The sequence below is a fragment of the Schistocerca americana genome, chromosome 4, assembly GCF_021461395.2.
Source record: "Schistocerca americana isolate TAMUIC-IGC-003095 chromosome 4, iqSchAmer2.1, whole genome shotgun sequence".
Taxonomy (NCBI): Eukaryota; Metazoa; Arthropoda; class Insecta; order Orthoptera; family Acrididae; genus Schistocerca; species Schistocerca americana.
This window is the reverse complement of record NC_060122.1, coordinates 769954421-769968017: the sequence shown is the minus strand read 5'-3', so window position 1 is coordinate 769968017 and position 13597 is coordinate 769954421.

Here is a 13597-nt window from a genome sequence, read left to right as displayed (position 1 = left end):
GTGAAATAAAAGTAATTAAAACTTACGTAAAAGTAACTGGATACGTCCCCCATTAGTCATAAAACCACGTATAATGTAAAATAAACACCCAGGAATCGGGTATATAATCTCTCATGAAACATCTAAACCATGAAGTGGGCCCAGTGAAAGAAGAGAAACGAAAGTATCAATACGTGGAGGAAATTTTTTTTACGTTTATCGTATATTAGCTTGAGCACACCAGCCGGCTTGGCCACGCTAACAAAACCGCGGTACGAGCCGCCCATATCAGAGTGTCTGTATTGGCGCATACACAAACATTACTACGATGTAAGTTTCCTTTAATTTACGTCTATGGTCACAAACTTTTTATTAACAGATTACCAGTTTCTGTCTATCATGACCATCATCAGATCTGTTTTATAACAACAAAGTCCTAATGTAGTGCAGCCATTAGGACTTTGTTGTTTAAAAACAGATCTGATGATGGTCAGCATAGAACCGCGCGACCGCTACGGTCGCAGGTTCGAATCCTGCCTCGGGCATGGATGTGTGTGATGTCCTTAGGTTAGTTAGGTTTAAGTGGTTCTAAGTTCTAGGGGACTGATGACAACAGCAGTTAAGTCCCATAGTGCTCAGAAACATTTGAACCATTTTTTTTAATGATGGTCATTATAGACCAAAACCGGTAACCTGTTAACAAAAAGTTTGTGATCATAGACGTAAATTAAAGGAAACTGTTTTATTCGCGACAATGTCGCAGTTTTTGAAATTTCTATGATAAATTGAGACACAGGTGCCGCGTACAGTGCGGTATGCAGTACCCAGGTGACACGTATGACCGGCTTAAGTGCGTAAATTAGGGATCAAAATGCATATAAGCAAACCAGTACAGACGCATAAAAGCCAAAAATAAAATAAAATAAAACCACTCCCATATAACGCGCAAAGAATAGATAAAATGATTACGTGAAAAGCAACGAATCAAACTTTATCATTAAAACTCCGTCCCACGTAGTAAAACACGTAAATTTTGGAGTACTTTCATAGCGTATGCATTCTCAATCGAGAAAACTTCAAGATACTAGGACCGGGGGCAGTTTCAAGCATCGGTAACAAGAGACAACAATATTCCTTGTCGTTGTGGTTGTTGTTGTTGCTGTGGTCTTCAGTCGAGAGACTGATTTGGTGCAGCACTCCATGCTACTCTATCCTTGTGTAAACTATTTATCGTCCATGTTTCACTTCCATACATGGCTACACTCCGTACAAATACTTTCAGAAGCGACTTCCCGACACTTAAATCTATACTCGACGTTAACAAATTTCTCTTCTTCAAAAATTATTTCCTTGCTTTTGCCAGTCTACATTTTATATCTTCTCTACTTCGACCATCATCAGTTATTTTGCACCCCAAATAGCAATACTAATTTACTACTTTAAGCGTTTCATTTCCTAATCTAAATCCCGCAGCATCACCCGATTTAATTCGACTAAGTTCTTCCTACCTCTCAAACAAAAACCAACAAATTGAGAGTGATGCTGCAGACATAAAATAATCATTGTAGCAAAATTCGGAACACTGGTAACATTGTATTATCATAAATTTGATTACTGCTAACTGACTGATGTGTCACGTATCTAGCTACTTTTACGTAAGTTTTCACTACCTTTATCTCACATTGTCTGCGTAGCAGTGCGTGATGGGATCATGCCCTTTCCTCCATTTGTATTCGTTTCTTGTTTTTTCAGACAATTTGGTGATGCCGCGAAAGGGTGAACCGCGTCATTGACTTACTGACATTAAATAATTTCGCAACCGAGACTATTTTTGTTCTGAAACACTTTTAAACCGGTTACTGTGACTGACTGGCACAATGGAATGGGAAATTTTTAGAGTATATCAGTGGTTAGATAAAGCATCCTTTGAGGCTTTTCCAGCCACTATTGTTACATTTAAGCAGTAGCAAGACGTTAGCTGCAGAACTGCCAACGAAAGGAAGAAGTGGAAAACATTAAAAATAAGGGGGAGGATGACAGGATGTAACAAGTTAGTATATAGCTTCCTTGGCACTAGATGGTGCTGCAGAGGGTAAATGCTGTAGGGGAAGACAGAGAATGGAACATATCAAAAAATAAATCAGAAGGTTAAGTACTTCATTGTGCAACTCACAGTAATCTGCCTTATTTTTCTGGAAGGCAATCGATTTCGGTCCAGAATCAGACCTTCTTCGGGTCTCCTCACCAAGATAGACAAAACTAGATAACACACAAACCGTTATTCGTACTGTAGGCATTACACATTGTTGCAAGATAATACACACAAAAACGGTTCAGCTGTGAATTTTCCATTGCAGTGCCAAATGCGTCTTATAGAATGATCCATTTTTATTGTCAGCCGTCTGACAACAACAGAGACGGTGTTTAGTCATACTGCATAACTCACCCTAAAAGGATTATGTAGTATGACTCAAAACTTTGATGTACGTAATAAAGTTTTCGATAGCGTTGAGTCATGAAGTACTTTTTAAATAAGTGAACCGCTATTGGACTGTCTATTATTATTGTATTCTATTGTATCCATATTTTGGTTTTTATGCCATTATCAAGTACAATGCTAAACGTTGTTAGACCATTATTAAGTCATATCTGTTAAGACAGTCTAAAGCAAATAAAAAGGCCGACACATATCTTGAAGATGTACCTGTCGAAGACATTCTTTGACTTAATAATGGTCTAACAACTTTTAGCTTTGTGTACAACGCTGTATCACATTCACTACAAGGTGAGTCGACAAGAGAAGTGAATCAGACACAAAATTACCCTTTATTATGGCAGGAGAGGCCGTTAGGGCATGACGTATGAGGATCTCTAACACTTTCTAGGAGGAGACCATGCACGCTGTAACTGTGACTGCATGGTACAGCGCGTATTGGACCACAGTCTCTGTAACAAAGTATGACTGAATAAATGATGTCTAATATGGAAACCATGGAGTTGCGGACATAAGTTCATTAGACCTTTTCCTTTCCGTGTCGTCTCATCGTTCAATCCCTAGAATTTGCACACGGTGGACAAAATCACCCTGAATATTAATGCGTTTCACTGTTCGCTGTATTGGTGTGTCTCAATGTTAACCGCAGTTTCAGGAACGTACATTATTATAATTTACTTTTATATTTTCCTATGTATATTTCTACATGTTTGGACGCCGCTGCAAGAACGATTCCGCGAAGACTGACGTAAACTACTTTATAATACTTCATGACTGTCTGTTGATCAAAACGGCTTGTTAGCAAATATTTAACTCATGAGCAGCTCTTGATGGGTCTTACAGATGACGTTTTTTATAATGTCTAAGAGCTCTGGGCCACCACCTGCTTAATATGTAAGTACTACTCCTGTTGTACCGGTCTTTTGTTTTTCTCTTTGAGTGTAGCGAAGAACTTCCCGTAACTTTCTACCATCCATCGATTTCATTTCCCTTATCTCTTTCACACCAATGCGTTTCCCGAAACATCTGCTTGTGTTTCTGTCTGCCCTCGGAATTACCATCAGGCACCTCTGCACTTTCCGCTGAGCAGCCCTGAGTTTTATAATCTCTTACCGCGTGTAAAAACCACGTTTCTCTGCCGTAAGTAAAACCTCGTAACAAACGCTTCTTGTTAACGCCCAGTTTCGTACACGATGGAACCTGCGTTTTGAACGCAGCACTAGAGACAATTTCTTACGTCTGTTTTTTCTGTTGATGTCCATCTGGTTGCAGTAGCTGCTAGTTATCATTCGTGATACGTTGTAACCGCCTGACTAAGAGTGCCTCAATTCTAAGACAGTTTTCGCTGAATAAATGGAGAGTCTCATGTAGTGAAGTTTGAGCCACAGTACAATTCTTATACTACGGAAATGCAACACAGAAGGTAGAGTTTGCTAAAACAGAAGTAGTATTTAAAGCCCGTTCTCCGTTAGTCACAACTTGCTGATGTGGAAATAGATATTCGACGATAGTAACGATAAATGACTAACTCTAGGAAACCGATGATGTAGAGGAATTGATTAAGATGTTGACTGGATAGCACCAAATCAAATTTAATAGATTGTTAGAAGTAAGGAGTACCAACTGTCTCATTTATCCATTATATTACGGTTTACCGATAATGTACAAAACACGTGTTTTATTTATGGCTAGTTAAATATGATTTATCATTTAGCTAGAGCGGGAACAATTTATTTGCGCTCAATTATGGAAAGTGAAAAACTGAACTTCCAATGAGCGTTTCCGACGGACAATCAAGGTGTTTCTCTGCATCACCTGTTTAAATATTTGATTCGCCCCAATCACTCTGCAGCCTTTGTGTTATTCAGACCCATCTCATTAACACTGTGCACAATGTAACACGTTCCTGCAGCACAGGAAAGGTATTGTCCAGCTAAATGCCTGCTTCATACTAACGCTTTCTTGTTGTACGCCCGAGCATTTGTCATTTGGATGTAACCCCTGACTGTAGCAGTTCGTTACTAAAATGAGTGCAAGAGACTACAGCTAACGATCTCTCTTTTCGAAAGGTAAAACTTTAATATAAAATTCAGTAGGATATTGCGTATTAAAGGAGTGAATAGGTAGCGCTTTAACAAATGTGTTCATGTGAAATAATTAAATGAACTCTTATGCTTGGAGAGCGCACTTTAATCGAGAAATTAAACTGATAGTTACAAACTATCGTGACAGCTAATCACCGAAGCAAAAAAGTGCCCCACTTTTAGTTTCATCCCTTTAATAACGATATCAATAGTACATTTATTTAATCCTACAGTATGCTGATAAAATGTGCAGGAAAGCCGCCTCGAAAGACATGGTGTCTGTTTAGGCTACTGAGCAAGAGAATCGAAGCGTTTTAGCTGTGGTGCTTCAGAAGAATGTTGAAAATCACGTGGACTGATAAGGAACGATAGAGCTCTCCACAGAAACGGCAAAGGAAGCAAAACAGCGCGGTGTGGCCGCGTGGATTGAGGCGCCATGTCACGAACTGCGCAGCGCCTCCAGCCGGAGATTAGAGTCCACCTTCGGGCATAGGTGTGTGTGTTGTTCTTAGCATAAGTTAGTTTAAGTAGTGTGTAATTCTAGGGACCGATGATCTCAGGAGTTTGGTGCCTTAGGAATTCACACACCATTGAACATTTTGAAGTAAAACGAAAAACACTGACAAGAATAAATGAGAGGAGGATAGGACATGTTTTAACGCATCAGGGAGTAACTTCCATGGCACTAGAGGGAACTATAGAGGTTAAAAGCTGCAGAGGAAGACAGAGATTCGAATACAGGGTGTACATAAAGTCCGGAAGCGCTTTCAATTATTTATTGCACAAGAACTAAACATTGTACAGATGTCATACATATTGCATTTTGAAGAGAAACTCTGAAAGTTATTTTACAAACATTCGATATGTGAACAATGAGTGACCCGGCAGATGTCAATACGGTAATCGAATTCTTACCATACCCAACCCAGCATGGCATCGTCGACTGTGGCAGTCGCTTCCCGTATTCTCTAACGGAGCTCTGCTACATCACTTGGTAGTGGCGGTACATACACTAGATCTTTAATGTGTCCCCACAGAAAAGTCTTACTGAGTGAGATCTGGTGATCGGGGAGGCCATTTAATGAATCAGACGTCCCCTTCTGTAGCACTGCCAATCCATCAATGTGGCAGCTCCGTGTTCGGGTACCCACGAACCTCACTATGAAAATGTGACTTAGTGCTGAAAGCAAAGGCCGCCTCTTGTATGTTGTACTCCTGTCTCTAGGCTGTCGAGAAACATGCTATCCGAACCCTGCTAAATAATCAACCGAGAGTCCGATTGCATTTGAGGCATCAGCCGTTGCTACAACATGTCCAAGTAGGAATATCGAGTGACAGTACTCTCGGCGAAGAAGAATCGCCCGTACAATTTTTGAAATGACAAGGCATTAAAACATTTACCTTTGGGGAATAACGCTCACATTCAGTGCATTCGTGTGGATGCTTTGTACCCCAAACTCCACAATTATGCCCGTTCACTTTCTCATTAGTGTGAAAAGTGGCTTCGCTACTAAACATTAAGCCATCAACAATACCATACCTATCCTCATTCAATAGTTGCAACTGCGAACAAAACACAAAACGCTTGTCTTTGTCGTCGTCATTGAGCTTCTGCACTAGCTCCAATTTGTATGGTTTCATAGACAGCTTCTGTCGCAGGACTTTCCACACTGTCATTGGAGCCATTTCAAGTTCACGGGATGCACGACGCACCGATTTCTTTGGACTCCTTATGAATGTCTCTCGTACCCGCTCCACATTCACTGCACTCACACTGGGACGTCCGCTTCTCTTTCCCGGGCACAAGCAACCCGTCGTAACGAATTTGTTGTGCCAGTGCTAAATGGCCTTCCTTGTTGGTGGTTTCTTACCATACTTGGTTCTAAACATCAGATGAACAGCTGTAGCACACTTGTTTCTGTCGAACTCCAACACACAGAAAGTTCGCACCGCACCTGAACTCGCTATGTTTGCGACTAGTGCTGACTATCGGCAAATTACCAAACTTCGCTGTGGCGGCGTACATTAAAAAAAAATTCTGGGTTTCTCTTCAAAATGACATATGTATGATACCTGTACAATGTTTGGTTCTTGTGCAATACATGACTGAAACTGTTGCCGGACTTAAGGTACACCCTGTATATGCAACAAACGATTGAGGAGAGGTTACTGCGGGGGATGAATTCGTGGCGTGCCGCATCCAGCCAGTCGATAGACGGGTGGCTCAAAACAAAATACATAAAATACAATAAAAGGGGTTCGGATAGCATGTTTCTCGACAGCCTAGAGACATACAAGAGGCAGCCTTTGCTTTCAGCACTAAGTCGCTATGTCTTGCCAACTGTGGTATGTGCTTGAATTCAGCATGTGCCAGGTACCAGTAACGGTTGGTTCCATCAGGACATCCCCGCCTAGGTTGGTACCCTGAACCACATCGTGGGAGAGATGCTGAACAGACAAATTTCAATGACGAACCTACACCACGCAACATCATTAAAAGACCACGCCGGGAATCGAACCCGGGAACCCGGGCGTGGGAAGCGAGAACGCTACCGCACGATCACGAGCTGCGGACCCGGGACGCTTAAGTTTGAAACTTCGCTCAAAGATGTGTATAACTTTCATCTGTAATGGAGCAAAAGCGTGGCGCCTTACTACGCCACCCTAGAGCTCAACGACGCTTCAAATTGCAAGGTGTCGGTATATGCGGAAAAAGGCTACAGCTTGAGACGCCCTGCTAAACCCGCAGGACAGGACAGCTAGTTTAAATTGTGGAAAGGCGCCAAAATAAGCGGCTGTCAGTTACACTGGTTCAAATGGGACTTAATATCTAAGGTCATCAGCCCCTAGAACTTAGAACTACTTAAACCTAACTAGCCTAAGGACATCACACACACCCATCCCCAAGGCAGGATTCGAACCTGCGACCGTAGCGGTCACGCGGTTCCAGACTGAAGCGCCTAGAACCACTCGGCCACTCCGGCCGGCGTCAGTTACACTCGAACATACAACTTTATTTATTTGACCAAACATTACAAAAGCCAAGAAAATTAAAAAATACACACTATTAATTTTTGGAAGTTAATAACCGGCTGAATACACCATACAATTTCATGCCTTAAGGGAAAGATCACTTTAATTTGAAATCGTCTGAAAGCCAATAACTTAAGACTCAAACCAAAATCAGAATTTTAGAAAGGCAAAAGGCCTTATCACAAACAGAATTAGGCTGAAGGCCCAAATGAAGGCCCATCACTTAACACTCAACAAAATTAAGTTTTTAAAGAAAAGGTCAAACGCCTTACGTAAAACAGTTTTTTAAATTAGGCTGAAGGCCCAAACAATCTTACGCCTTAAGGGCAAAACAACCTTAATTTAAAAATCGGCTAGAAGCCATACCCGCTACGGTCTCAGGTTCGAATCCTGCCTCGGGCATGGATGTCTGTAATGTCCTTAGGTTAGTTAGGTTTAAGTAGTTCTAAGTTCTGAGTGACTGATGACCTCAGAAGTTAAGTCCCATAGTGCTCAAAGCCAGAAGCCATACCACACGAACAACAACAACAAATAAGAAAAGGCAGTACACCCAATGGCGCTCAGAAGTTTCCGAGGGTCGGCCTGGGATTCAAACACTAACGCTCGCTTAGGTGAGGCAGGCAGTCGGCCCAACCATTCTCTATCCGACGACAACCCAACTGATAGAGAGTCAACGGATCCACCGACGAGATAACTTCCTCTCAACCCGGCCTGCACACGACAGGGAATTTATTGGAACAACGTAGAAAGTATTGGCGCCCACAACCAATTATACATAGAGCTGTCAAACTACACACCGTGCTAGACAGCGCCAACACGATGAGGAAAATACACTGCCTGAATTTACGTCAACGGCCAGGGCGGGTTACCGGAACGATAACGGCCACAGGGCAGAAGATTCCGTTGGTGCACTTCAATTCAAAATAACCAAGTACAGTTAAACTCCACCGGAGGATGGCTAAAATTTGCCAACTTGAAAACACACGTTGTTGCCCGCGGGAGTGTCCCAACTGCCGACAACGAAATCCAAACGACATAATGTTAACAGTCGCGACTTGCTGGTAGATTAAGTCAAAACTCAACCGTGTGTCCAGGATCAGTGAGCCACAGACCTCGTAGCAATGGGAACAGCACCACACACTCCGACGGCGGCCATGGCCCAACTACGCGGCGCGGAGATTTCCTCGCTGCTCCATGCCAACCGACCAACTAGTAGCACACAACACAGCTGGAAATTATAAGCGCCAGGCCAAAGATAGTACAAAGTGCGAATATCGATACACACTGCTGCTGCCACTCGCCGAGAGAGAGGATAACAGCATAATCTCGATAACCGCGGGAGACTAAACACAGAATATCAACCAAGGCTTAATCGAACGAATAATATGAGCCAGCCACGGTTCACAGCTCATAAGGTCCTTTGACGTGTAAGGCTGGTGAATGGTGTCACATTGCAACCAAATACCATAACAAATCTGCCCAATGACACGGTGGACGTGTCACACTAATGGAAGTCACAGTCCCTACTTCCTTCTGAATCCACTGCGGTGGAGGATAGAACCGTGTCGCACAGCGTTAAAACCATGCTGTTTTCTTATGAGTGCTCGGGGAAAACATTCCAGACACACCGCCGCTCTTAATCGGCACAAAATGCAGCACCAGGTAACGTAAAGGCCATGACTGAAGCCACACATTTCCCTCTGGCGTCAATGTCCTCACAATTCGCGCTCGAAAACGACAGTTCGCAGTGCGATGAGCAATAGGAAGACATTGTTTACCACCTTTGACACTGCTGACACTGAGTATGAACCTTGCAGACCCATATAGCGTGATCGCACCCGTTTTTGCCACAGTTTTTGCCACAGTTTTTGCTCTCATGTACAGGTTCGAACCACTACTGACCATTCGACGAAATCTGAACGTGATCCGAAACAGCTAGGTTGCTTATCAAGCGCCCACCTTTATTGAGAATTTTAAAATTGTAGCTGTACAGACAGCACTAATGGCGGCAGGACCAGGCGCCTGCAGACAACCTCTGTCGCCTCTACACTGTTGGTCTTGCGCCTTATAGTAGGCCACCCGAATACGAATGGGTCGAAACGGTTGCCGGCCTGCAAGCACCTAGTACCTCGTCAAGGGTTCTGTCTGTGTAAAAAAAAAAAAAAAAAAAAAAAACCATTTTTAAAATGTTTGCACCATTACAGAAGAAAGTTGTGCGCACCTTCGAGGTAAACTTCAGACTCAGGCGTCATAACGGATGGGAATTAAGCAGGTCACAAAAAAATGATCCCTTAATTCTGTTGTAGAGTCTGTAAAGCTGACAGCGTTTCTCGTTGCTCTAAGATCACTGAAGCAGTCGCTTTCTATCCTTCTCGGTCATCGTCACCGCACAAAATGTGAGCACTTTTTCCGACAAGTGAGCTCATCCTTTCATTGCTTTCCATGCAGCACGCTACGTCTTCCCATTCCCAGTTACGCCATTGTTATATTACTAGCTGTTGAAGACCAATGTGTTCTATGTTTTGTGTAAAATTTGTGAGTGTACTCCACTAAACTGTTCCAGTTAGTTTACACACAGCTTTGTGATAACTTCAGTATAGTGAAGATTCTAGTAGAACAGTTTCATCTATGTTCTCATTGCTACAGACAGCAGAAAACTACATCTGTTTGTTTTCCTCTTATAAATACGACTTCTTACTGACTTCAGCAATGGTACCAGGAAGGAGGTACATAAACCCTTGTAAGTCACGGTAGATAGGAAGTTCGCAGTCATCAAAGTTGCAGCGCTCGAACGTAGTGAAATTAATAGAATTCCTTTTGCGGGGGTAAATGTATATTAAAAATGTATATGTTCTTTTGTTGAAAATCGGTAAGTTCCTCGCAGACAGTTTTGAAGTTTTGACAAAACGTGTCATTCGAGCCCGCATGTGTTTGTGTGTACCTACTGGAGCGTCATTTTGTAATACACTTGTATAAATACGTGTGTAATACAGACAGCTCAAAATTTGAAAATGAAGTGCCATAATTAGTACTCTTGGCGTCTCCTACAACTCACATATTCGTAACATTTGGCCTCCTCTGTGTGGGGAAAACACCGTTAAACAGCGGTTAGTTTCGATATGATGTCTTTACCCTCATTATTCGTTACAATACATGTAATCATTCTCGTCGCATGTAAATTAATTTCACACGCACCCAGACGACTTCTACTTCCCCTTCACATGACATTATTGTCACGTCTTCAGATGACAAAATGTTGACCTAAATATGACTCAAAAATTGTTATTAGATCTTAACCAGGATGTTCAGAATTGACAAAACGTAGATTATCAAGTGAGGAATACGGACGTGTCAATACATAATGTCCTCAAAATCACCGTAAGAGTAAATAACGAAAGTCGCAACACAATCTTGACGTCATAAAGTACCCAGCAGTTGTCTATAGAGTAACTAGAGGAACTACAGATGGACATAAACCGAGAGTATGTTCCACAAAGGCATATTCCTTCGCCATTTAGAAACCCTGCTAGGAATAGCTTAGGTTGTATGGGAGCTACCTGATAAAAATGAAATCCAGAGTCAGAATGACGGCTTTCAAAGTCAAGCTGGTGAGGACTGATGCGTACATATTTATTACATAAGGTCCTATTAGGCGCGAAATGGAAACCACTGTAAAATCCGATGGAACTTTGCGCAGAGTTGTTGGGCAGTGCCTTTAATGTGCCTGTCGATCGTTTTATGTCGCTCTTTACAGTTCAGAACGCTAAGCGATGACGTAGAAATGCCTAAAATAGCAGTGTTTCCATCCAAGTGGGTGGATCTGGTGAGAGATTTCGCCTGAAGCTATGCAGTCCACATAACATAAAATGTCATGCGTCTCTTCCTTCAAGACATTTTTCAGACGCATTCTGCAGGGGTAATGAAGACGCTCCTGGAGCGTTTTCGATGGAAAATGTTTGATCACCCACAATACACCCCTTAATTAGCTCCCTCCGTTGTTCATCTCTGCTCAGACGAACCGCTGGCTACAAAGACAACATTTTATCACATACAACCAAGGGTAAACCAGTATAAGAACTGGCGGAAAGCACAGGCGGCTGCTTTCTGTGTCGAGGACCTGGTAAGTTTGTGCAACGCCATGGCAAATATCTAAGTCGGAGCGGTGACTGTTTAGAGAGGTAACTAGAATGTGTGGCTAACTGCTGCGAATAATTTTTTTTTTTTTTGTTTTTAGCTGTGGTTTTCATTTCGTCTCCGATCGGACCTTACTTTCCGAACAACCCTCGTACATCACGACATAGTAAGAAACAAGTAACGGAATACGGTCAACGAAGGTCTATTTCATTTACACCATCTTGCGAAACTTTTTCCACAGTCATATAACTTCATTACAGAAAATTATATCCAGTAGACATGTAACCTACGGTGCATATTTCGTCATCAATGGATGTGATTCTGTATGCAGGCAACAGTCTATGAACCTGATAGGTGAGTGTGAACAAGCGCGCAACAAACAATATCAGACAGTCATACACACGTATGTTGCACCAATCGAAAAACCTGAAAATGCCTATCTCCAAAACAAATGGATTTTTCAATGATGCAAACAGTCGACTTTCATGTGATAGTTGTACGAACAGTCCTATCCTGTGCAAATGTCCCGTTTAAATTTCTCCCCAGCCTAGACATTGCTCTGTGGCGATGTCTTTCGTTGTCGCTGGGCTGCCGACATCCATCGCACTCCTTGTCGGCGTGCGGAGTGATTCCATCGGCGAAGAGGTCGCTGCCCCTCTGCAGGTGGGCTGCGTTGTAACTGCTGAGCTCACTGCAACTACCTGTTAGTCTTAGTAACGCAGCTTATATCCTGAGTTTCACTGTGATATGAAACTGCGCACTACTTGTTCGACGTGGTTGTTGACTTGCAACATACCGGCTAATGCTAGCGATCTCTGTGTTGGGCTGCTAGAATGGCTAGCGGTGAACGTCCGCCTGGCGAGTAGGCCGCCCTGTGTAACCTGCGTTGCTAGAGGGAACGCTAGCTTGGAGTGGAATTCCGCCCTCTTGACTCGCGGTCACTACAACGTCCTTTTGGTAGCATTAGACCCTCCAACCTTCTGGGAACACTCATGTGGCTAAGAGTCTTCCCCAATCATTACGAACAGTAATTGCCTTCAACAGTAAATTGCCTTGACGTGGAACGCAGTCTTCTCTCCAAATCATCTCAGAGAATGATGCCTATAAAAAAATTCAAAGACAGAAAGTAATGGATGACAGATAAGATCAACACAAACTTATTTAGTGAAGTGTCTGTGTCGCAAGGTATTTATTTCTCCTCAACTGTAAATTAAATGTTTCAACAAACTACCATCATCACATACAGAACACATGCAGCTAAGAGGCACATTATTTATCGGGTGTCATAACCATACAAAATTTTCTCACTTGTGGGTGCACCAGCCCCTAAATTATAAACATATTCGTTGAATGTACCGCAGCTTCTCATACATTCATTCAGCAAATAACGCTTGAAAAATTCCATCTGGTCCCCACTGTTCTTTATTCACAAACGTAGAGCAAATGTTGAGCCAAATCGAAACCGTACGAAATAGTTTTAATCCATTTCGGCATCTACTGAAATTTGCATGTTCATTTTACTATCCACGTTTCACTTGACTGATTTAAATCCACGTCAGTCGTCTGGAATAAAACATATTTGCGGTTATGGTTTCCTGCTGTATCTAATAAACAGTTCACTCCAAGAGCTGTTGAAATTTGATTGTGCCGTCTGCTTACATGTTTTGGTGTTATTGCGTTACTTGACTCTGATGATTTTGGTCTAGTTTCCTTTTGAACTGCACCATCAAAAATATGTTGACGTAAAAATGACAAAATATTGTACTACTGAGGTTAGCTTCCCCTGTTTGTACCTTCTGTGCTTCTGTCGTGTTGCCAAATTACTTGCTAGAATCGGTTTCTACAGTGTTTAGAAATTTTCGCTATTGAGCGT